We start from the raw sequence: 26379 nt of genomic DNA on the forward strand, positions 1-26379 counted from the left end.
TCTGTTTACAGTAATGTTGGGTTAGCTACATTATGTGCAATAAGGGCATGTGGGTCTGAAGTACTAAAACCATTGAGAACTTTTCTGTCTTTAGAGCTTTTACTTTTAATCTATCAATGAAAATTGTTTAGACTGATGGCAAAGATATGAATGAATGCAGTATTTTGTGTTTAAATAATTTATTCTGTCACGCTACTATTTGTTCTTCAGTAAAATCTTTTTCAACAGAAGTTTTTCCCAATTTCAAACACTGTCCATCTTACCAGTTTGCAGAAGCACTATATGAAGTCTGTCTGCTTGGCTTATACACGTCCCATTAGGTTGATGCAATGACCTGCAGCTGCTACAACAGTGATGTCTAAGCCAGCTGCTGCAGACCAGAACTACTCCTGGAACAATAAAAACACAGGAAAACTCCTACGTTTAGATTATTCTTTAAAAAATGTATGAGGCAGTCCCATTTTTCAGGCATTTTCTTATAACGCTTGAAATATGAGTGTGTGCGGGTGTGTGTGCGTGTGTGTTTGATCTGTAGCCCTGCTGAGTTAAAACCCATCTATATATCCTCATTTCTGTGGTCTTTCCTTACACTTCCAAGATGTCATTTTGTTTTTGAGTTTTCTGTTGAACTGACGCCTTTTCCTGAGCCAGTGCTCACCTCACGTTTCACCATGTGTTAACATAATGTGGACCTTAAGAGTAACCATTTGACACTATTTTTGTTTTGCCATTTTTAAAGTTAAACCTGATGCACAAAATGACTCTAATACTTTGATAACTGCCAGAGTTTCTTCACTTTTTAAATATTAATGTAGATCTCTGAGCTGCTTTTTCTTAGAAATCACTTTATGTCCACAGTTGAGTATGGTGGAGGCTCAGTGATGCTGTGGGACTCATTTCCCCCCCAAAGAGCTAGCTGTCCATAGTAACCAATTACATAAACTCCTTCCTTTAGACACATGCCAAGTAAAAATATTTTCTTTCCTAACATCACAAATGTAAACATTGTATCCATTTGAATGGTGGTTTTCTATTTTCTTCCATTCTTTTTTACATGTTCAATCATTTAGGATTGTCTGAAATTTTTAGACGCTTTACATGATTAACTTTTTAGTCACAGTAACCTGCTATACAAATAAAATTTGATTGATTGATTGATTGATTGATTATTTGAACTGAAATGTTTTTGAGAGGAACAAATGACAGCCAGCATAGACGGCATCTGCTGTTTTCATCTTTACATTAGGACCACCTGGTTGACACCCGTTTGCTCACAGAAGGAACGACTTCAGCAGCTGAACTTCACGCTTTTATTAATTTCAACATTTAACCTCTGAATAAATGATTCACTTACACCGAATCAGCCGCACATATGGTTTTCTGCCAATGAATTGTACGCCATGTAAAAATGTAACTTCTACCAAAAACAGTGGTTCTTCTTATTAGTGCTGAAGGCCTGACGTTGTTTTGAACACAGCTGTAAATATACAGTTTGAGGCAAAGACCCAAATGGTTTGAACTCTTTGAAGGGTTGCTCTGTACTGTGCCCTTGTTTCCTCCACGCAGCCTTCTCCTCCACCACCTTCATCATCTTTATTTCTCTCACTGTAACCATGACTCGACTGGCGCATGCTCTTTCCTTTGGTTTCCCCTCGCCCTCCCTTCATTTGCCATAAATCCTTTTTACTCTCTTATGTTCCCGCTCTTTTCCTCCAGAGGAAGGGGAGTGGGCAGCTCTCACACAGCACTCCACTGCACTGACAAAGCTGGCAAGAAGAAAAGAAAAAAAAACGGCATGAAAACAAAAAGAAGAGGAAGTTAAAAGAGGCAAAAAAGACAGGAGGAACGCGTCGTGTGAAGATGAGCAGGACAAGAGCTTTGAGAAGATGCTCTGGGTGAGATATAAGACTTGTCTTTCACAGTCCTATTCCTTGGAGGGGTTGGGGGGTTGAAAAGTGTGGAGTGAACTGTGAGTGGGGTGATGTATCCTCCTGCAGGGGTTAAGCAAAGACAGATTTTTTAGTCAAGGTCAGTATGATCACTTGTGAGGCTGGAACAAAAGGAGCAACTAAAGTTAGAGCAATAGGCAAGGTGATGCAGAAGCAAGCGGCCGATGCAGATTCTTCCTCTGAATACATACATATTCCATCTCTGATGCCCCCTTTCTAAGATAAAACCCGCTCCCCTCCACCTCTTCCTCCCTCTCCTATTCTCGCCTCATTCCTCCTCCACCCCGCTCCCTTCCCCTCTCCTGCTCTCTGTGCCAGAGCACCGCAATAGCAGTATGAATAATTGAACGGGCTCCTCGACGAAGGATTGAGAATTTCTGTTGCGGTTGTGTGTGCTGGTGCAGCAGCAGGCGGGCTGGGAAGACGTTCATTACAAAAACAAAAAGTGAAAATAAAAATAAATAAATAAATAAATAAATAAAAAACAGCTCATGACTGCCCTTTACTGCTTTGGAGAATAACCTTGAATGCTTGTGAAAACACACCAAGGGCTTCCACTTTGCTGCATCTCTGGGGGGATTGGAGTAAAAAGGGGTGTTTGGCCATGGATGCTGTGACATTGAAATCTTATTCAGAGTCATAATCTGCAGGACAGGAGAGCATCCAAGCAATGTTTGATATGAATATTCCCAGGCAGACAGGGACTGGAGGGAAATCTGTGCAGGATCAACCAGCTGTCCCAGAGGGAGAAGAAAGAAATTGCATGAAGGGGGAAAAAAAAAGAAAGTTGGAGGTGCCTCTGCAGTGGATATGTTTGTGTGCCTAACACTAAGTTATATAAAGATGAGGTGTGTATTTGTGTGCTGATAGAGAACATGCAGCTCTGCTGTAGCAAAAATGTGAAACGAATGAAAATAACTCAGTTAATGTGTGTGTAGACATCAGGAAGGAGGGTGGATCCACTGGGTGTTGTCAGGCTTGACCCGGGCGAGATAAAGGAGAGTCAAGGTATGTGTGTTTGAATCCACGCATACCTACCTGCTCCTATTTTTCAGTTTAATTGGCCCAAATCTGCCATTCAGGGAGGCCGGAGCCAAGGACCCTTCGTGTGGCCCAGTGGGAGTAAGGGAACATGAAGTTACACAGAGAGCTAGCTCTCTCCCCCCCCCCAACACACACACGCCCACACACACACAACCTGTCTAAAATCCATGTCAGAGCAATACAAAAGAGCAATAAAATAAACACAATTAGAAAAGTTTGTCACATTTTTTATTTGTTTTACAAGAAAATGTAAAATGTCATAATTGTGAAGTAAATAAAACTTGAAAAAACTAAAGTATGACATGCTTTCATATAGAGGGAAAAGTCAGTGTTGAAAGAAATCCACAAGAGGTTCTGTTTACAGTTTTCCACATGGCTTATGGCACCACAGCAAACATGCAGAAGAGATGATCTGTTCAGATTAGACTAAAAGCTACATATTTGGCTGAAAAACAAAATTACTATTTGTGAAGGAAAACTTACTAATGATTACTTTTAACTCACAAATTCTGCTGTTAAACATGGTAGTGGCAGTATTATGGTGTGATGATGTTAATTCTTCAGCGACAAGAAAACTGTGCAGATCTGAAAGGAAGACAAATGGACCCAGATATATCACAATCCTGGAAGAAATTTTTAAAGGCTTCAAAAGACTTGAGATTGGAGGTATACATCCATCAGGACAATGGGTGTATCAGAATGGCCCAATCAAAGCCCAGACCTATATCAAACCTTTAGTTTGCAGATGCGCACAGCTGGATAAAAAATATAATCGCAGAAAAACACAGCTGCATAATGTATTGACAAAAGAAAGCTGCATATAAATCCAAGCCACAAGATTTTTAAAATAAAACAATAAAACCATTTAGCATTTTCTTTCAGCTTTGCAGTATGCACCACTTTGTAAAAAATCATTTCACAAAAATCAAGTAAAATGATTTTTGGAAAAGTTCAATAGGTGTAAATAGTTTTAGACGGCCATTTTCTTTAGATTGGTCAGGTAATGTCTGAATGTGACACCTACTGGTTTGCAGATTCATACGGTTTGCTCACCCAAACAGTTTAGATCCTAACAACCTTTTCATTTTGTGTTTTCTTATTCTGTTTCAGAATTATATTCCACAATTTCAAACTAAGTATTAATTTGGGTCTTGTATAGTTGCTTTGTGGTCTAAATTTATGCATTGCTGTGTTTTTTTTTCTTATGGTCTGTTGCTGTTAGTTGTATTTTCGGTGCTCCCACTGCACCGGCTTTGTTTTCAGTTATTTACTCCCTCAGAGTTTATGTAGTCCCTGAAGCTTTTTTCTCGTTGGATGCTTGTTCTTTCATTAGATGTGGCTTGGTCCCTGTTTTGCTTCGTTTTTGTTCCCATTTGGCATCTTGTTTTGTTTTGTGTATTCTTATTTCATTGCCAGCCTCCCTGCTTCAAGAACACATTTATCTTGTCTTTTGTACCAGTAAATGAAGTTTGCTCCTCCCTCAGCTTCCTCCTTTGAAGAGTTTACATATAGATTGGAAAAAGGGTTCAAAAAACATACAGAGCCTTCCAAAAGTATTCACACCCCCTGAACTTTTACATATCAAGCTAGATCAGTATTGCTCAAAGAATGAGGTTGTCAAGTTTTGTACCTAAAGTCTAGAGAAAAGTAGCTGAATTAAATGTGTGACTTGTCTATTTGATGGTTTATCCAGATCATTCAAATCATTATTAAGTGAATTGGTAGGAAATAGTTTGCTTACATGTGCAAAATCATTGTAGGAAGGGATAAAATGGCAACGCATCGTAATGACAGAAAAACCAAACTGAGTTGAAGTTGAAATAAACTTTTTCAGCAGAATTTGCATTCGGGAGAAGAAGAAAAAAATCACCAACTGCTATGGAGGTGGATCCATCTTGCTTTGAATTTGTTTTGGAGCCTGTGACACAGAAAACATTCCTCTGGCAGAGGTAAGGAGAGATTCAATTTAAAAGCAACAAATTATGGAGGCAAACAGCACACCATCTGTAAAAAGACTGGGACATCATCTGCAGCGGGATAAGGATCCCCTATGCATATTAAACTCCATAAGCAGTCGACTTCAGTTGCTCAATATGAAAAGAAAAATTCAGGCTTAACCTCAAAGAAGCACTGCATGCAGCAGTGATTTATGACTGAAAACGCTCTTCAGTTTTTGTACGTTTGGTTGTCTTTTCTAGTTTAGTGGCGAACATACCGAAACACGAATCACAAAAGGTTTTCAAATCTCTGGACATATTTTAAAACGAACACGCTTTGTTCTGCAACCGTCTTTGGATCTGACAGCACACACACACACACACACACACACAAAAATCAAGCCTGGTTTGAGCCTCCAAAACCGACATAAGGTGTTGTGATAAACTGTATGGCTGCAAATGTAACTAGGATATGAGACATCTGTTGTATTTACAGGGTACAGCGGCACAAATAAGGGAAAGGAGTGCAAAATCTCCGCTGCTGAATGAGCTTTGTTAACTGCTGACTGCAAGCTTAAATCAAGGTGCTGCAGTGAGAGCCAAGAGAGCTCACCACCCTGCCAGCGCAGACAAAGCGTTTGACGTATGCCCTAATGATAATACCCAGCACATTACAGCTCGCCAGCCAGGATGACTGTTCGACTCAACATGACTCAGCTCTGCTATAAGGCTCACTGGCAAAGATATTGTTTTGCTGGAAAAATATTATATAATTTTTCAAAAAGTAGTTGGAATTACATAAAGAAGCGAAAGAGAGAGATGCGGTAACTTTTTGTCTTGGATGAGTAGCTTGGGACTGATTGCTCGGAGATGACGGAGAGAAACTGTAAAAGAGAAAAGAATTGAAGCAATGATTCAGCGGCGAGTTAAAGCTGAGCAGAAGGCGTGCGGCCGCAGAACTCGGAGCGCCAAAGCCAACAGAGAGGAGATTTCAAAATGAAAACAGAAGGAGAAGACCGGGGTTTATTCCGATCTGGAGACAGGAGATGAAAAAAATGCAAACTGGTAAAGTGAGAATAAATATTCTGAAAACAGCTGAGGCGCCGTGATATGATCACAATGAAACACCTGAAGGCTGCCGTGGCAACATTTTGTTGCAAACTGAGAGATGCCAACAAGATAACTTTATGGTTAGGCCTTAGCTGCTTAGAGAGTTAATGTGAGTGTCCCACAGAGTCACAAAGGGAAACTTGTTTCAGAGTCATAGAAAAAAGTCCCTCATGAAAACGTGAGAACATGAATAGACAATCATTTCACATATCTGTGAAATGATTTGATGATTCAGGACATCAAATTTTAATAACAAAGAAAACAAGAGTAAATAAAGACTGCGGTTGTAAAAGAATTATTATATTTATTGAGTGAAAAATGACTCCAAACTACCTGGCTTAACTACAGAACCCTTCCCAGAAGTGGCCAGTCTACCAAAATGACTCCAAGAGAGACTCATTCACAACAGAGCCCAAAAGTGAGCCTCAGTGCCCAAGAAATGTAATCTTGTCTAAATAAATTGGGATGTATATTTTCACAATAGAGTTACAGTTAACCCTTTAATATTGTGGCTTTTGAAGGCACAACTCAATGAAGTTAAAGAAAGCAGGAGAAACTCAACGAGAGCCTTGGCGTATTGGAGCCAATGTTCTTTTTCTTTGACAATTTTATGGACTATTCTTTGAAGTGACCAGAATTTTCTCCATGTGAAATACGTATAATTTCAAATGAAAGAAAAATGAAAAACAAAGCACTGCATCACGTCTGCTTTATTCATGACAGACATACAGTAGCTCACTAATTATGTTCTTAGAGGAGTAGAAAGAAAATCCAATTTGAAAAATACCCCATCCTTTTCATTGTATGGCGACATTCAGGGGCCTTTCGGGTCTAATATTTGTCTTGCATGTGCACACAGTGAACAGTGCAGCAGTTCTGCAGAGGTGAAGGAGGACACCGTCAGGGGACAGCCACGGAGAGGACACAGCTGGCCAGATGTAGATGAAACAGTCACTAGAGTATGATTCCTGTATGCATGCATCAGCTGGTCAACAACTGCAGCCTACACACAGAAACACACACAGAGGCAGTTTTGCGCAGGAACACAATGTCCCAAATGCATCAAAGTGCACGCTGTCAATTAGCAAGCCACCAAAAGCAGGAGGTGTGTTCTCTCCACTCAGTTTCTTTTTTTAATCTCCATCCAGATGAGATCCACCTCAAGGCTTAGGAGTAGCGTAGACGCTCCCATAAGAAACACAGTCGGCTAATATTTGATGGCTGTAGACGCTGAGATCACGAGGAGCTGGGGACCACATAAAACGCTGTTTGATGGCTAAACCAAGTGGTGAGAAATGAGCCGGATGGAGCCCCCAGGATGATGGGAACTGAAGGCACTTTATCTTTTCTCTCTCTTGCACGTCATTCACTTGAGAGAATTGGAGATTGCTTTGGATCACCAAAAAGAGAAAAGCACGAATATGTACTAATTCCCTGTGATTCTGTACGACAGAATAACTGTGACAGCGTGTCGACTTGCGTAGTCCACAAAATGTTTTTTTTTTTTTTTTACAAAATACATCAAACCCAAAGAACAAGTAAAGGACTCATGTTATGTGCTTGGACATTCAGCAGAGGAGACTTCAGGCTAACTTTGTCGTCATTGTATTCATGTCTGCATGCATGTTTTTCGCTGACATAAAACATGACGTTAAGGTGCTATCTTCTTTCCGTTTAAAAGAAACTAATTGTCAGAGAAAATGTAGAGATGGAGCTGCACCTAAAAGTATTCAAACCCCTTTACAGACGGGGAAAAATGTAAAAACAAGCAGCTGTTTGCAATCAATAAATCAAACAAGATTTTGTTTTTTATTGTTTCATCAGATCTGATATGATATTAATGAGTACAATAGTCTCAATATTCTTCAAACTCCTTTCCATCATACATACAGTCCAATTTATCCTAGTTATTAAACAGTGCACCAGTTTCTTTTCTTCATTCAAAATGATCAAAAAGTTTTCAACCTTAGGAAACCCAGCAGATAGCACCAAGCCGATGTCCCCCGTCCAGGAAAGTGTCACGGCTAATCAGAGCGGCAGACCAGACGTGGCTTCTGTGAAGAGGAGAAAACAGAAGAAACATAAAGTTAAAAGGTGAAATGAGAGCAAATAATGCAAAATTGAAGGGTAGTGGGCGAATGTGGCAGACTGAGGGAAAGTGGAGAGTTTGTCCTCCGGTAGCCTAAGCCTGTGACAGCATAACTACAGAAATAGCTCACGATAACCTAAGCCAGCCTAACTATAAGCTTTATTAAAAAGTAAAGTTTTAGACATTGTCTTAAAAGTAGATGGCATGTCTGCCTCTCGCTTGATTTCACAAGAACTGAATGATCTAAATCCCAGTCTGCTTTTTAAAAACCTGGGAACCAGCAGTAAACCTGCAGTCTGAGAGCAAAATGCTCCGTTAGGAGCATATGGAACAATCAGATCTCTGGTGTCTGATACAGCTTTCTTATGAAGATCTTTATATGTGAGAAGGATCATTTTACATAACAAGAAGCTAAAGAAGGGAAGCTAAAACCGAAGAAATGTGATCTCTCTTTTTAGTTTCCACCAGAACTCTTGCTGCAGTATTTTGGATCAGCTGGAGGCTGTTAACTGCTTTTTGTGGATTTCCTGATGGTAAAGAATGACAGCAGCTGAATAACTGCACCCTTAAAACACTAATAATAAGTGTTAAAGAACTTTATATGAATTATCAGTGATTTCCATGTGTTTCATTGGGGTTTAAAGTTTAAACATAAGATGATATAGAAGCCACTGTGCACGAGGCTTGGAAATGGTTAATTTCTTGCCACACAGTTAGGGGAGGTAAAAAAAGTTCTGTCCAATTGGCAAATGTACTTCCACTGGGAATGCCAATACTTCTTCTGCTTAACATGGAAAAAAAAAATCTATATACATATTTCTTTTTTGGCAAAAACAAGAGTAAACAACACACTGTAGTCCATGGTAGATTCTTGTCTACATTTCTGGTCTTCTCTGTAAGTTGAGCTCACTTTGCTGAGGGTAAGTCTGCAGACATTCATTGACTGGATCATTTCAGTTCCAGTCAATAGAGAAATAAAACGTTCTTTCTAGCTGAACAGGACACAGTGGCCTTCACCTGGGTCTCACTTCCCGTCTTTTGTTTTCATCTGCTGCAGTTATGATCTGTCAACTCCGAGACTTTTATGTTGTCTCTTCTTGCAAATTCTTTTTCTAATGAGCTTTTTTAAATTAGTTTATTCATGGGAATGATAGCTTCTTTCTTTTCATCATTTGGATGTAAATATCAAGAAGTTCACCTCAGGTTTCATTTGAAGCATATTTCCACTTTAGCAACCTTTTCCGGGAGCCAGGGTATTTTCTGGAACTCTTCTTTACCCCCTTCACAACAGTTTACCCTCGTAGAAATTTATGCTACGTTATGTTATCCCCAAGGGATACCAGGTTGTCCTGCTTAATACCAAGTAACTGAGGCAAATTTTTTCTTAAATCCTTAATTTTCACCCAGTGTTCACCTGTTGGGTCCAGACTACAATTTTGAGGTTTCAAATCAGTGCCACCAGCCGACTACCAAACGAAACACACTGATCCCTTTAAAGAAAACTAAAAGCTCCAGTGGGAGACACCCCCAGTCCAGACAAATAATGGATTTCTGTGAAAGCCCATCTGATCCACCGTAATAATGCCATTCAAAGGCGCTGTTGTGCCCATCCGTTTTAAAGACAGAATCACTGACCTATTCTGAGACAAAACACAAAATGTAGAAAGATAAACTATTTCCTTTTGAATTTAATAATCCATATTCATTCAAGAGTTTATTGATATACAGTTTTTTTTTTTTTTTTTTGCTTTTCACTAATCTAAGATCCGATTAATTAGACAAGCTATAAAACAACATATAGTTCAGTAGATCTGCAAATCTGGAAAGCCAAACTTTTTTCTGTACTTAACTTTATTCCTTCCACATCTGGAATCTGGAAAATATAAAAGCAGGTTCTACATTCTTCCAAAATCTTCTAACATTGTTTAGTGACACAATGTTTAAAAGGTAAATGGAAAGTTGTGATTCATGCTTCAGCTGAAATTTACTGAATTATTAAATTATATGGCAGGTTTTGCAACCAGTGAGAGTGGCTGAGATAGAAACATTAAACTTACTTAATGCTTATAGGCTGATAACTGTGCATTTTGCTGTTATTATGCACCTAATTGTAGCAAATGAAGATAAAAAACATTTCTATTTGATCAAAAATACTTTATATTTTGAGGATCTTAATTTCATGCGTTGTGCTTAACAGTTTCTATTTACATTCGGTTTTCTCTCACAAATGTTTTTGGTTCATTTTATTCCTCTTAGATTTTGAGTCCAGCTGTAACGCTCAATAGCCAACAAACTTCTGATGTGTTTGTCTTTTCCTTTCCTCTGTATATATACCTCCACATTTCCTTTCTTCTCGCCTAGATTTTCACACTGTTCCTGTGTATTTTCCTCTGCGCTGTGGCAAGTTTGTTTCCTGCCTTCATGGCTTCTTGTTACTGATGGTCAACCTGCAGCAGCACCTTTAGTTGTTATTTCTTATCCAGCCGTCACCTCAGCGCTTGTGTTCCTGGTCAACTTGCAGCAATGCCACAATACTTGTCTGTTCATGTTTTATGCTTCGCATGTAAATATTTGCAGAAATATTTGGTCCATTTTACATTTTACAGAAATCTGGAATGGATCCGACACTTGATGTTCTTTTTGCAACAAAACAGTTAATTTCATGGAAGAAGGTGGATTTCAAAGCCGAGGGAAAACTTTCAACTACTAAACAAGAAGACAGACAAAAAAAGAAAAAGTGTTGGAGCTGTCAGGGAGCACCAGGATCACTGGCCTCCGTCAGGGACCTCAAGTTCTACACAGCAGAAAGGAAAAGCTAACCAGCTACGTTTCAACAGCTCTGAGCCTCCAAACCACAGAGGGTACAAGGCAAGATGGTGGAGAAGACGGAGTGATTGCAGGCGGGAAAACTGCAGCGCAAACAGAGAACTGCTTCAGAGTAAAAAGCTGTCAGACTGTCTCTCAGAGTGTCAGCTCCTGACAGAGCAGCTAGGCCGAACCCAATAGACTCCTGAAGCGGTAAACCAACAGCATCAAGCCTAGCTAATTCTTATCTTTCATGAGTTGTGAACAATGTTGAGATCCTAAGAGCAACGGCAGCTGGAAACTATGAAATTTAATATCTGCACCTGCTACAGAAGGGTCTGTAGAAGCCATTATTCAATCTGTCCTGTAGTCATCCGTCACTGTTTGGACTGGATCATCCACAAAACAAGACATAAATTACTGTGATGAATGTTTATGTTGTTGTGTGATATCTGCCACATGATGTAAACTAAATTTGAATCTCTCTGGACAGTAAAGTTTTTATCTTATCTTAGCTAATGTCTCTGCAGACACCACACATCCTGAACACAAACTGTTTAGACTTCCCTCTAAACAGAGCACTCTTGGTGAAAATGAGCCACCACAAATATAGTTTTGTTTCCCAGGCTGTTTATCTGATGGACACTTATCTGATGGATACTTAAATATTCAGAGCGGCCAGATCAATATCATGCATGATCAATACCTCTTTTGTAAAAGGACTATACACACACATATTTACAAAAAGAAAAAGCTTTCATTTTTCATATTTTGCTTCGTTAAAGCAAAGTGGAACCGAAGGTGAATTCCTTGTTTATGTGCAACTTGGTGAGTAAAGCTGATTCTGATATGCATACAGTAGGCATCTCCACCTCACCGTCACACACACACAGCTTTCTGATTGCAAGACAACTCCTCGTTATCATAAAAAGATTATTTCAGCCCCAACTCTTTAGAATTGTCTTCATAGTCAAAGAAGCAGGATAGATTAGGCTAATTTAAGTCATTCTCAGACTAAAAATGCCCCTTCTGATTGCTCTGTTGATTTACACAAACAAAAAGCAACAAAATGAGCCTAAGGACACAACCTCTGTGAATTAATCAGAGATAAACAATTTATTACTTTGATACTCTGCCTTGTTGCCAAGATTGCTGCTCTCGGGCCTCCGCGGCAGCTCTCTCCCATGTTGATTAAGTTACACAACCCTTTTACAAAACTATGGCAGAGATTAAACTCAGGAGGACTGGAAGAGAAAGGCTGAAATTAAACTGTGGACATACCCAAGCAAATCAACAACTTTTGAGAAGCGTAAAACTCATCAAAAACATCCCCAGAATCTTAAGAAGTGTCTTTCTGTCTCACATGTCTTAAGAGATAAATGATCATCTTGCTAGATTTATTTAGCATCTGGCTAATTAAATCCAATTCTGTTGGATTTGAAGGGGATTGATGAAGGGCCCCTTAAATAGGTTGTTACTCCCTGAAAAAGGCGGTTTAAGTCCAAATGCAGTTTATGTTTCCATCTTTCAAAGAAGGGTAAAGTGTTCTGGATTAATGGTCATAGGAAACTGAGAGATCATTAAAGGATAAACCGAAATTATTTTTGTTAGCAAATTAAACAGATTTGTCACTTAAGTCCAGTCTGTTGGTTAGTATTGTAGATGGTTTTCTCTCTATCAACAAGTATTTTTTCAAGTACGTAAAAATAATCCTTATCCTTTCAACATGACATAATGTGACAGTTTAGGATTATGATTATGAAGAAATATTCTCAGTATATGTCATCTTTCAAAAATGTTCCTCACTCTTAATCCCTCCACATTTTGTCATAGCAACAAGTTTTATGACATTTCACAAGGACTCCATGTAACAAATCAACGCAAAGGAGTGCATAATTGTGAAAGCCAAAGAAAAGGACAGATCTTTTGAAAAGTCTGCATTTGTAGTCCCTGAGTAAATACTGTATATAGATCTTTCTAATTAAAGCTCTAAGTGCCTCAACAAGGGTTGTAGAGTAGGTCTCACTTTTTGCTCTTCTTTGAAATACAGCTCAAGCTCATTCAGGCTGGGAGCAAGAAGGGACTGATAAATGTTCATGTCTTTAACAGAGTCACAGTCAGTGCCTTGGGACTTAAATGAAGATAAATAAGTCCACAGAGCAAAATAAAGGTAAGACAATTAAGATTGCCTTTGTTTTCTAGCGATTTGTGTGTTCCAACAAAATACTGTGGCAAAAAAAGGGAACCTTCACGACACGAAAAAATCCCAGAAAAAAATCTATTAAAACTGACGATAAAATTGCCTAAAAAGCAAATTAATACAAGAGTGAAAATGACTAAAATGTCTATTACAAAGGATAGAATAGAAATATGCTTTAATGTTCCAGGGAAACTCAGGTGTATCAGTTGCAAAGTGACAAATAGAAGCAGACAGAAATGTAAAGATAGCAATAATAATAATAATAATAATAATAATAATAATAATAATAATAAAAAGGAAACTAAGAGACCATACAGAAAGGTGAAATTTACAACATAAGAAAAAACAAACAGTGTTGAGGTTTCCTGTGGTCTGCTTAGTTAAAACTGTTTGTTTTAAAATGTATGCATCAAAGCTGTAGACTGATGCTTGTTATTAAGTTTGCATAACTCATGTTTCACTTTGTCCCAATCTGTGATCAAATTCAACTAACACTGTTTTATCGAGTGCGGCACAAAGCTGCATATCTTCATCAGGCGTAACACGATCATCTCCCTCTGTAGCAGCAGCACAGCGTTTCACCCAGGGCTTGTAGATGTGTGCAGAGCCACCTGCAGTCTCCATCAGCTGATCCGATGACCCTTCCTGCTGATCAATGCTGCCCCATCTGACCGCTTCTATTCCTGGACACCACTCCTACAGATTCTGACCCCTTCCCTCCCATCTCTCTTTTCCGCTTCCCTCTCTGGGACCAGCCTGGCACAGCAGCGCACACGGCCAAGTCTGACGCATTTAAAGAGAGGTACAGAGAGCACGTACACGATGCAGCCTTTAATGTTTGTGCAGCAAAGTGGTCCCATGTGCATCTGTCATACCTTTCTGTACCGTTGCACATAAAGCATAAAACCTTCCTTCCTTACAGATATTAACAAATGACCAGCTCTCTGTGGCAGATCGGGGACTTTTCTGATTTATTTCTGGAGCTCCCAGTGCAAAAAGGCTGAGTGACCCAAAATTATAATGAGAACAGAATATAAAAAGAGTCACTCTGACCCATATCTAGCTTAAATATGGGGTGAGTGCATAAAGAAGATACAGCTGATCTCTATTTCTTCTTGGCTCAGACTAAAACAGCTGCGCTTTTAAAAGTTACAATTCACACAAACACACATAGATGGACCTCTGAGGGGTCTTCAGAGACCGAGGCTCTTTATCTTCAGATTCTCCAGTGCAGCATCCGCAACCTAGCATAAGAAGAGAGGAGACAAAGTACAGATCATTTAGTGGAATACATGAAATTTAAAATCTATCCTAATGGGACAGCTTTGTTTAAGGACAAAAAGAGCTAAACTGTCAATCTTCAAGGCCTTTTGGTCCCAAAATACTGTTGATAATGCGCAAAAACAGTCAGTTGCCAGTCAGATGATACTCTGTGTGTGAAGTCCTGCAAGAGCAACTGTTTACCAAATACCTCTGAAGTACTTCCGGGTTAAGTGAGTTGGAAGTTAACCTCAGATTGGACATGAGATAATACTTCCTCTCAGAGCAGAATATTTAAAAGACCTTAAGTCTTAAACTTTACAGAGACAGTGCAGAAATCCTTGAGACTGTCCAAATGTGTTACTGCATGCTCAGTATGTCGAGTTTTAATGTTTTTATTTGTTTCTAGGTTTTTTTGTAGGTTTTTATTTTTGCAGGTTGACACACAATGATGACTTTGAATTAAGAACGCTGGGAGCTACTAAACGTTAAAAAGAAAAGAAAAGTGGACAGTAACAAAATAAGTCAAATTCCCCTCCTTCAGGAAGGAGGCTCAGTTGCAAAGAACACATCAGAGTAAATCTAACCTCATGTCACAGTTGCTTACAGACCAACAAATCATGTCTCGATTCCAAATTTAAATAAATACTCTTAAAGACCATGTTGAATTTAGAGTAAAGTCTTCATCCTGTTGCTGTTTTAGTGTCCTAATTGTCATCCACACATGTGGAAGCATTCACTGTCCTGCATGTGTTTGGATGTTTCACATTTCCAATACACCCGATATTTAAAAAATTATATTACTTTTCATTGACTATACAAAAGATTGCTAGAGGTCTTTTATTATGAATCATGGGTGTTGGAGCATAAAACGTCTGAAACTTTCAAGAAATAAGACCTGGAGCTTATTTTGCCTGGAGTTGCTTCAAAACTGGCTGTCCAAAGAGGACAAAGAGGGTTCTGCTCCTTCCACTGCTGCCCTGTTGACCAAAGCAACTTAGAGTGGCAGTCAGGTTGCAATCATGAAAATTAAAGCCAGGATTTTTGGCAAGAATACCACTGATTATTTTGTCACAGTGACTTCACTTTATAACAAATTCACTATAAACTCGACTCACAGGAATAGCTGTATTGTTTTAAGCAACTGGAGGGAAGAAAAGAAGAGAGACAGCTGTGACTGGGATTAAAACTGTGTTTCAATAGGCCATAACTACACAGATGCAGCAGCAATGCCTCATTTATAAAACTCAGTTAGTAAACCAGAGTAGTAGCATCTCTTTAAAAAAAAAAAAAAGATCAAAATGAAAAACGTGATTCCCGTTATACCAAAAAAAGACAGATGTCGGCGAGTTCAAAATTACAACAATTAAAGTTAACAGAAAATATGTGCTGAAGTACAATTTAAATTCACAAGACCAAAATATAATCTTGGAAAAATTCAGTCCAAAAGTTCGTCAAAAGTATTTATGACTCCTGCAAATACAAAATTGGATGGTGGAAGCGAATTAATTTCAGCATTAAAAACACAGAAACAAACTTCTGACCAATCACACAACAGGTCAAACAGACCTCTGTCAACATAGTTTGACCCGGGCCGAGTGTCGAGTTCAGCAGGCGGTAAAATTCTGAAATTTCATCACGATTGTATGTCAATGAGAGCCGATATTAGCTCTGCGGATGGTCAGACTGAAGTCAAACAGCTGATGTCCGGTCACGTGGTTTTCGGTTATTGTTTTTATGCACAAGACGCACTGAGCCGAGCTTCTGTGAAACCCCTCACTTGCTAGGTGGTCGATTGACTGACCGCTCCTAATATTGCTGAGCTGACAGAAACAGGACATGTTGATCCGGTAATAGAAAACAGAGAATGGTGCAAAGAAAGTGACTACAGACAGAGATCTTCACCAGACAGTAGCAAACACATTATACCATCACAATGCAGGAGGAATTTACCTGCCATTGTATTGCCATGCCAAGCTTAAGCCTCATAGTTACACAACAAAAGCAATTTGTGTTGAAAAACAACCCAGGTTTTTTGGGTTTTTCTTTACTATTTAACAGAGGGGTTAAGGATTGGCAAGTAAGCTAACATAGTGCCAAAGAGACAGACAAAGGAAGAGAAGAAGGAATGGGAAGATGGAGAGCTGTTATCATCTTACAGTAAGACAGTTCTGGACAACAAGCAGAATGGTCAATAAAGGAACAACCTAATAGAGCTGTAATGGGAAGAAAGCCGACATAACAAGAAACTGACCCAGGGTCTGTATTAGAGAGAGAAAAAAGCAGAGAGTGAAAATGTGTCGAGAGCAGCCGAAGGGCGTTTTATGTTAACATAACAAGAGATATCCATCATAGATACAAACACTGAAGGTCATATAAATGATGATTATAGATACTTTTTATTAGTTTTACTGCTGGCAATGTTGTCTGGAACATGTAGTGTCTGCAAGATGAATCAAACACTGATTGAAGAACGCAAAATGAACTAGAAAGAAATGATTCGTATTTTTAACAAGTCCTCACAGAAAGTATAAGGTTTTCTTTACTGCAAACATTTATAGGCAGAATTTAAAGCTACCTGTGTCTTTATATACAAGTTTCATTTCTGCCTATTTGTCAGTGATTGTCAAAATGAAGGCACACGCTGTCATGATCCTCAGTTGGTTGTGTTTTTGTGACTTTTTTGTTCTAAGTCTTGCCATATTCAGATTATTTCTCCGTGTTCGTTATTATCAGCAGGGCTTTGCCATATTAGTTCACTCTGTTGTTTATAGTTTCTTTATTTATTCATTTATTTCTGTTCTTGGTGCATTTGGATTTATTTATTTTAGATCTATGTTAGTCTATTTCTGTTTGGTTTGTAGTTAATTTTGAGTCTTAGATCAGCTCCCTTTGTGGTAATTAGTTTCCCTCCTCCAATTTTTCTGCTTTCCTTCTGCCACATTTTCTCTAATTAGTTCACTTGGTTAATCATTTTCCACTGTTGACTCGGTATTTTAGCTACAGGTTTTTGTTTGTTTCATCCCGGATTCTGCCCTGATTCTTTCTGTGTTCGATGACCTGCTGCCCCTGTGATTTTCCCCTGAGAGTTTCCTTATTTCATTATTAAGGAACTCGGTTTTACCACAGTCGTTCTCTGCACCGGGGTCCCAATAAACCACAAGCTGACACATGTACAGAAATGAAAATAGGAGCAACAAAAATACTTTGTTTACCGATACTCACTGGAAAGCGAGGGCAGCGGCAGAACAATAAGTCCAAGATAACAAAAATATTTTTATCATCATCCAATGTTTCTTCGGGGGAATAGTAATATCATGCAGTTTATGACTTCGACTAACAGCTTACTAGCTGAGAGCCACTGAAAGCAGCATCATTTGTATGGGTGAGTTTCTTTCCTTATTTGTTGCTGTCACACCGTCAGTATCTTTGATGTTTTTGCTTAATGTGTGAATGAGTGTGAAATCAAAGCTTTTATTAAGAAGCTGTTGGAAAGATTTATTATAGTTATAGGACCTAGTAAGAAACCATTCATGGTGTAGACAGTTGGCCAACTGCTGATGTGAACATTTCAATCACATAATTTGGAATTGTCAGCATTATGAAATAAATTAAGTCTCCATTAAGAAAAATAAACAGCATGAACTAAGTCTCTGAACACAAACTAGTAAAATAATTGTTTGGGTTCTGCTTTATGGCTGCTAAATTAGGATCACCTCATTACTATAATTACAGACATGTCTTTAACATGGGAGGACATAAAAACAAGCTTCCATGGGCATATATTTCAACCCTGTAGCAGAATAATTGTCTTTTGTGAAGTGCCACTTTGTGTCCAGTTCTTTATCACTGTTTACTTACTGTGAGCTTAAATGTACTGTACAATTGAGCCAAAAATTACCTATAGCCCTAGTAGATTAACTCTTGAAATTTTTATTTCAACCTATTTCTTTTGACTGGAAGTAATATTTATTGTAATATTTATTAATATTTAAGTCTTGTCATGGCTGAGTCAAAATCCCAACTGTAAAAAAGTAGAAAACTAAGAAAGATTAGGGAGTTCACAAGGAAATATTGCAACTACTAAAACTTGGAGCGAGTGAATTTGAGGGCTTTTAAAGGGGCAGTATGTAAAATTGTCTTTCTCGACCTTTGCATTATGTTATAATATTATTGTCTCATCAAAAACATCCCTGGTGTGTTTCCTTGATTCTTTCATGCAACTCCAATTTTCTGTAAAAGCTGGTACTGTTTGCGAGTGTTCGTGCAAATATATGTTTTTAATTAATTTTTTTCCACACTCCTTCTTAAAAGGATGTGAAGCAGGAATTAAGATGTAACACTAGGATTCAAAAGAAAATCTACTTTGCCTTAGTTGCAAATAGGCAAACCATAAAATGCAATTCAAACTTCAAAACTTTTTTAAAGATCATTTTATGGTCACAATTTTGCAATTTTACTTTTAAACAATTTAACTGGCCTGAAGAAATATAAAAAATGGTGTCTGGTTATCATCTGCTAGAATGCAGGAGATATTGAGGATAAAAGAAAACAAAGTTAAAGATCGAAGCTTATTGCATTTTAGGTAAAACATAACATAAAAAAGTTTTAATGTTATGTCCTCCTAAAAAAATGTTTGCTAGCTCACCACTTGTCTCTTAATAGGCAGTAATACACATTGTTTCAGTGCTGCCTCATTTTAATGCTAACTCCTGCTTGCTGTGATACATTTTGACATTGACTGTGTTGTGTATCAAAGGTTATGGTTGATGAAAGAGAAATGAGTGGGAGCCAACATCTCCTTTCAAGAACAGCTTTGATAGCTTATGACTAACACAATTAGAGTTGAATGCTCCTGCTCTAATAGGCTATTATGGATCATTTCTAATTAGATGGTTGCAGAATTATGAACATGCACAGATTTATGTCCTATCGACATTTTCAAGGTGGATGCAATGCCACGCAGGCAAACGTGAATGTCCCAATGAAGCACAGCAATAAAGAGCAAAAAAATTAAAACTCTGTAGTGTTGAGCACAATGTGTTTGTGTTTCAGCAGCAGCTGAGTGTCGAGCAATATTGTACTATTCTTCTGAAAGGAAAGCCTCCAGGTCTTTGAAGGATGAAGGAAGCGGAAATCTACTGAGTCCCAAATTATTGATGATGTTGCTATGGGTTACCTCTGAAATGAAATAAAAACTCAAGGTGAACAATTGGCAGAAAAGTACAAAGCTGCTGGTCCACAGTGTCTTGGCAAAGATTGTTTTGAAGATAGTTGCTATGAATTTAACCATTTTCAACCTGGAGCTTTGGTTTTCAGTTGTCTAATATTTTCAAGGTCTGGGTGATACAATTGATTTTTAGCTGAAGCGGTGCCAAGTTTGACTATAAAAACATATATATCACAAGACAAACAGTTATTGAGATTATATGTTTTGTTTACTCTGTCACTTAACGTGATGACCAATCTGAATTAGGACTATCTATCTATCTATCTATCTATCTATCTATCTATCTATCTATCTATCTATCTATCTATCTATCTATCTATCTATCTATCTATCTATCTATCTATCTATCTATCTATCTATCTATCTATCTATCTATCTATCTATCTATCTATCTATCTATCTATCTATCATGATAGCTAGCTAGCTAGCTATCATGCTAGCTAGTTTTCTAGCTATTTATCTAGCTAGCTATCCATCTGTCCATTCGTTTTTCCAACTATCTGTATTTTTCTGTACCCTTCTCCTGACACTTATACATTTATATAAGGTGATCCAAACGCATACATATTTTTAATTAGCAGAATCACTTTATTCAGCACCAGCTCTCTCAAACAGAGACACATCACCGCTGTCCTGTTCTTCAAATAAAGTTCTTAAAGAGAAAAGTCAGCAGGTCCTTCTGGAAATCAGTCAATAAATCTTAAACGTAACAAATCTCTCTTGGTACATGTCTAGTATTACCTCTACTCTCTTTATTATTACTGTTAAACTGAACTTTTCTGGTCAGTGGCTGAGTATGCTACAAAATACCTTATGTAGCCAACTAAAGACAAGCTGTGTCTGTAAACTGTTTTATACAAGTGTGAGAGAGTCTTTAGGGCAACTAATCAGAGAATTTTAACAAACGTAAACAAGCTTCTAACATCTGGGAATCATGATGGATCGTTCTTTGTAAGACAGACTGCAAACAAATATTGTTCTGCTACGCCACATGGTACTTAGCATACAGAGCAATATCAACGTCTGTTCATGCTAGAATGGATCTCAATGGCTTAGTTCTGTCAACACACTCATGCTGCATAAAAATAAAAATCATAGACTTAGTTTGCTTTGTGGCTTTTCTTTTTAAAACTACATGCACATTGCTGATTTAAGCAACTTGATTTGTAGATTTTAAAGACGCAGATGCTTTAAATATGTTACATGCTCAGCATAATCCACAGATTGATTACCAAGAAATATATACAGTATATATATATATATATATATATATATATATATATATATATATATATATATATATATATATATATATATATATATATATATATATATATATATATATATATATAATTTTACTGTCATTTAATGGTGCACTATTCATGGATGAATAAAATATTTATGCTTTCAGGGGGAAACCTTGACTCCTCAGTGTTTGCAGCAGAGACAGTTCAGCTGGGTTCTCACCAAATATCTGCAGTTTTTGTGAGTCAACCTTAATGTTCGCTTCGTTTTAAATTTCACTTTACTTTGGTTTAAATGTAATAATAATAATAACTCAAGGATTATGCCTTAAGCAGCGAAATTAACACACTAAAGCTAATTGTGATTGATTTATATGATCAAGACTGCATCTGTCATCAAAGTAGACAGATGGAAGAGATGCAGAATAAATGAGCGAAGTTACTTTTTTTCTCAGACCTTTATAAAAGCGTAGCCAAAAACAGCACGTATTTTAACTATTCCCATGAGTGAAGATTTTTTGTCATCTGAAGCGCTTAGACAGAAACATAATTTTATCAAAAAGAAAAATTGTAATGTTTTAAGTCCCTTATAATCAAAAGCCATCTGGATTGTGATTTTATGGCTGTAGAAATATCAAAATATGTGCAGTGAGCAAGTCCTCCTGCCCCCTTTTTCTAACACAACATCAAATTTTAGTACCTGGCAGTTATTCAGCAATACTGTGTTCAACCACTAAGAAACTACAGTTCCTGTGAGCAAAGACAACAGGAGAGAATAAAGCAGGTTTAAGGTAGGTTACCAAAACCATGTAGTGAAATTAATAATCTCTTCATGACTGACATAAGGACTTGTATATGTACTGGATGTACAATATACTTGAAACTTTATTTCAGACAAAACATGATGAATGAATGAGAACTAGTTCCTGATGGAATTGTGAACTCAGTTCCCGTATGTTCAGATGGTGAATTACAAAAATTGATTTATTTATTTTAGCTTCGGTGAGCTGAATTTCACTTTTACTGTTTGGCATCTTTGTGCTACTCAAGGTTTCCTTTTCTTCATTCTGTTTTTTTTTTCAGACTCACATTTCCAAAATTTTTAGTTCATTTTAAACTGCTTTCTAAAAGTGCCGTTTGGTAACAGGGTAGCAAAGGTTTGATATTACAGAGAAAGGGATCTTTGTGTTGATTTGGTCATTAGTTGCATATCCTTTTCTTACAAGTGATGACCTGTTTCTAGTTTCCTGACAAATTTCTAAGAAATATTCATCTATCCACTGTCTCTACCCACTTATCCTTGCCGGATCTTAGGGGGCTGGTGCCTATCTCCAGCGGTCAGTGGTTGAGAAGCAGAGTACAAACTGGACATACATGTTCGAACATACAGACACTCAGCATGTTTTCTTGTCTTTTCTATTCTGGGTAGTGGGTACAGGACAAATTAGCCTCCATGTGATGCCATTAAAATATAAAGTTGTGAGTTCCGAAATAGATGTGCCTCAGGAATCTGATCAATTTTAGAAGTTCAACAGTAAATGCTCCAATTGTATTTATTTTATGGGTGCTTTTAGGGAAACCAATGGTCATGCTACCTGCAATTTTGCAAAAAGAAGAAAAAAGATTTAAGAGGGGCTGTATTTTATTTTTGAGTAAATGTGCTCAGAGGTGTGATTTTTCCAAACGTGGTTGAGATTATGCTTCACTGCAATAAAAGATAAAGTTTATATGACTTTATTAGTGTCCCAATTAATATATTTTATATAAACTATAAATCTTTCTGAATATTTTTCATCTGCAGGTCACATGAATCATTTCCGCTGTTTTCTTAATGATTGTAAATCTGTGTAGGTTCATCTGCATAACAAACAGCTCTGCAGGTCTGCTGATAATATTGGGAAAAGAACCTTGACAGAGGCCAATGAACCTTGGCCTCTGTCTTCACTCTAATAAACACACACACTCAAGGATCATGAAGGCCAGCCTTCGCAGGGCACTTCAGAGATCTCTCCTCTCTCACACACACATTGACCCCGTCCTCCATGATTCATCTTCTTGGCAGCGTAAAGTGTAAAAGAGATTATTACCAGTGAAGGGCCGGAGATCTACTGCTCTCCCTTCTGCCCTGCAGAGGAAATGGGAAAATATTGCTAATGTTTACATCCCTGTGAGTGTGCGTGCGCGGGTTAATGTTATGTGCACTTGACGATGCTTGAAGCCTGACCGGCATGGCAAATCAGCTCGGACGCTTGTTCAGCATCGAGAAATGTGCTGACTTCAGGGAGTTTTGTGTGATAGTCTTTCTCCAGAACACATTGAGGTATTTGCAGGTGGGGGTGGTCACAGGTTTGTAATCCTACAAAAATGTATTTATGCATATCAATAAACCCAGAAGTCAGCTGTTGTTGAACCCCGATACAGGATTTTGTCTGGTGTTTGTATATCACACACATTATCTTATGAGTGAGCTGAGAAGGATGCAGTACTTTTGTGACTGAAATAATTTTCTCGTGTGTTATAAATTATTTATCACTTTTATTATTTTCAAATGGCTTGTAGATACATACTGAGTCTGAAGTTACAAATGTCCCCAGGTCAATAAAAATAAAAATGATCTCTTTTGAGAAAAGGGCTGAGGATATATTCTCAAGTTTAAGGGGTCCATTCATAAGCTCGCTGTGCAGTATGTATTTTATACTTTAGATTTTAGGTTAAGCAACAGAACCAATCATGATGGCACTGATTATTTTTAAATAACAATTATCTATATGTGTGACGTTTTTCTCTTACTGAGTAAACGGACCAAAATTACAATTTTTATTTTTATTTTCCAGGGCAGAATAATGTTTCTGCAATAATAGATCATTATATGATTACATTTTTCTTTTGCACATTATTACCAGGGATACTAATGATTGTTTAGGATGTCACAAAAGAGCATATTGCACTTGCTAGCACTACAGTTGAATGCATCTATAAGAGCAACACAGTCATGAACTTATCTAAAATTACTTGATACGTCTGGCTAAAGTTGAATTTCAACTTTTTAAGGTGATGAAACAGAATCTGTATTCTCGAGTTGGTTCAGTCATGAGACAGTGATGAAGACAAGTCTGATAAGTCCTTTGAAATATCAGATTAGCCGAGGAGTCTGCTGTGATGAAACAGAACTTGGAGTGCACTGGGAAGTTTCAGTATCAGGTGTCAAACCCGTTCTGTGTGACGCAAGCGGTGTCCTGACTGATGAAGCTCTGCCAGCGTGACGAAGAATGTTCCCCCGGCGCCCGGGCAGACCTCAAGTGATGCATTGCCTCTAAGCGAACCACTGACCAACTTTTGGAGCGTCAGAAAATGATGGGTGAAATCTGCGATCTGGTGACAGGCTGCAAGTCAAACTCGGAGGCCGATCACGTTCGAACTTCATGATTCAAAATGGCAGCAACAACAGATTTTATGGAAGTTGACATATTGGGAAAATATTTATGACAGACACTTGCAGGAGAAGGATCAGTGGGAATGCGGTATGAGTACACACTACATTCAATATGAATGAGATGGACGCCTTTTACCTTTGGGATTTACATCCTCGGCATTCATACATTCTCAATGAATTTTCACTTTTGGGCAAATTAAAAATTACTCAATCATATTGTAATAATTTGTGCTAAAACTAGATTGGATGCGTCTGGATTTAAATTAAACTCTGCATCGTTGGTCATGACCGTCATGTGGTGGTGTACCTCAATAACATTACTTTAAAAGCAGTAAGAGCAGTAGTTGCATATTCCAAAAAAACTAAATCTACAGAGACTTTGAAGGGATTTCCTCCTCATATATCAAACTCAAAGAGAGCAGCAGAGAGCACAGACTGTTGCTGGCAGTGATAACATCAACATCTTGTCTGCTAAAGCCCACAGGCTCCTTACCCAAGAGGAATTATTTGCAATAAATCTAATAATGTCTCTTATCCAGCAGGAGGAAATGAAAAGGGAACAGACTAATACTGAGATGGCTGTCAGTCTATGAGAATTTGTACAACAGACTTTTATATAATATTTTTGGGCGATGCATTTGGCGTGTGTTGATTTACATCCAGACGCATAACATCCGCTGTTTTATTCCGTCTTGGTTCAATGAATGGGTGATTCTACATCCACATAATCAGTATTTATAAATGAGAAGAGAATTAGCGTTTGGTCTTAATCTGTAATTTTATGATTTCTGCTCACTAAGAGCTGATGAATACATTCTCCATCTTTCTGAATTAAGAAAAGGTCTAATAACTTGGTAGTAAAAAAAGGAGGTTGTGGAGAATAAATAACAGGGGAAATTGGTTGAACATAGGGATATGATCAAAGAAAAACTATATTTTAAAAAACAAAATATCAGAGATTTCTTGATCTTTAGAATTTTTTATAAAAGAATGGGTTATACATCCATAACTGCAGAAAGTGTAAAGCGAGCAGCAACATGACAGCATTTGCTACATTTTCAGTTGGTGTGGTTCGCTTTCACACTGCACTGTATTAAATGAACCAAGCGTTTGAAAAATATGTTCCTCATCTCACCCGTGGTGGTGCAACACCAAGAACCACTGAAGGAAACAACATGAATCCATCTGAAGAAGAGCCAATTTTCCCTCTACGGTTAGACTCGCCCGTTTGTTTTGGTTGTACTTACCCAGAATGCCCTGAGCTACAGTTTGCTTCCTGCTTTTGGAGAGATCACCGGTTCGCTTGCACTCATATATGCAATCAAACCGTGCACTAGGCTTTGAGGCAGACCAGATTTGACTTTTTTGGTCCATATCAAAGTTTGACTCTGCAGAGTTTAACAGACAAGCTAATGGTTGATTAAAGCAGACGTTAAACAGATCTGGAGTAAATGCACTGTCAGTTTCTGTAGATAAAGTTTTCACAGCTTTATCTATGAGCTGTGATAAAGCTGCACAAGGTAAAAAGAGTTTACCTCTTTTTAACTTGTGAAAGTCAGAGGCAACAGGAGCTGCTGTGACTCGTGTCAGTAAGGCTTATTGATGACATTGCATGACAGGTTGGCTGCAGGGAAGAAACCCAGAGGCTGCGGCTTCTTCAAATTGTGACATATGCGAGAGAAAAGGTAGAACTGATCTTTTTCCCACAATCACAGCCCAGAAAAAACATTAATTAAAACCTTTTCTTCTCTCTAAAACATGAGAAATAGGCAAATGTTTGAGAAGAATGATGATGATGATGATGATGATGATGATGATGATGATGATGATGATGATGATGATGATGATGATGATGATGATGATGATGAATTACAAGCTTTGTGCCGCATATCAACATGAACTAATACGTAGACCATAAACCTATGAGGTGTCATAATTTCGGATAACTTCTGATAAGCTTGGTGTATCTTTGTCTAATAGCATGATCAACAGTCAAACAAAATAATCACCCAGAATAAAATAAAATATCACCCGGTCCTTCCAAGCTCGCAAGATGATACAAATCCAACCCGAGGCAA

The 26379-nt window shown here is 38.0% G+C and overlaps 1 protein-coding gene across 3 annotated transcripts in view; it reads right to left on the reverse strand.

Moving 5' to 3' along the window:
- Positions 1–4185: 4185 nt before the first annotated feature.
- Positions 4186–26379, reverse strand: part of endov (endonuclease V) — a 58347-nt gene continuing 36153 nt past the window's right edge. The window contains exons 9-10 of one of the 3 annotated variants that reach the window (XR_002752822.1): positions 14315–14378; positions 4186–8094 (exon numbers count right to left, since the gene is read on the reverse strand). The gene's annotated coding sequence lies outside the window, so the exon portion shown is untranslated. Of the gene's footprint in view, positions 8095–14304; positions 14379–26379 lie in introns of all 3 variants that reach the window. The other 2 variants (XR_002752823.1, XM_005803082.3) reach the window with 2 other exon arrangements.

Source organism: Xiphophorus maculatus, chromosome 5, assembly GCF_002775205.1.
Source record: "Xiphophorus maculatus strain JP 163 A chromosome 5, X_maculatus-5.0-male, whole genome shotgun sequence".
In the NCBI taxonomy this organism is placed as follows: Eukaryota; Metazoa; Chordata; class Actinopteri; order Cyprinodontiformes; family Poeciliidae; genus Xiphophorus; species Xiphophorus maculatus.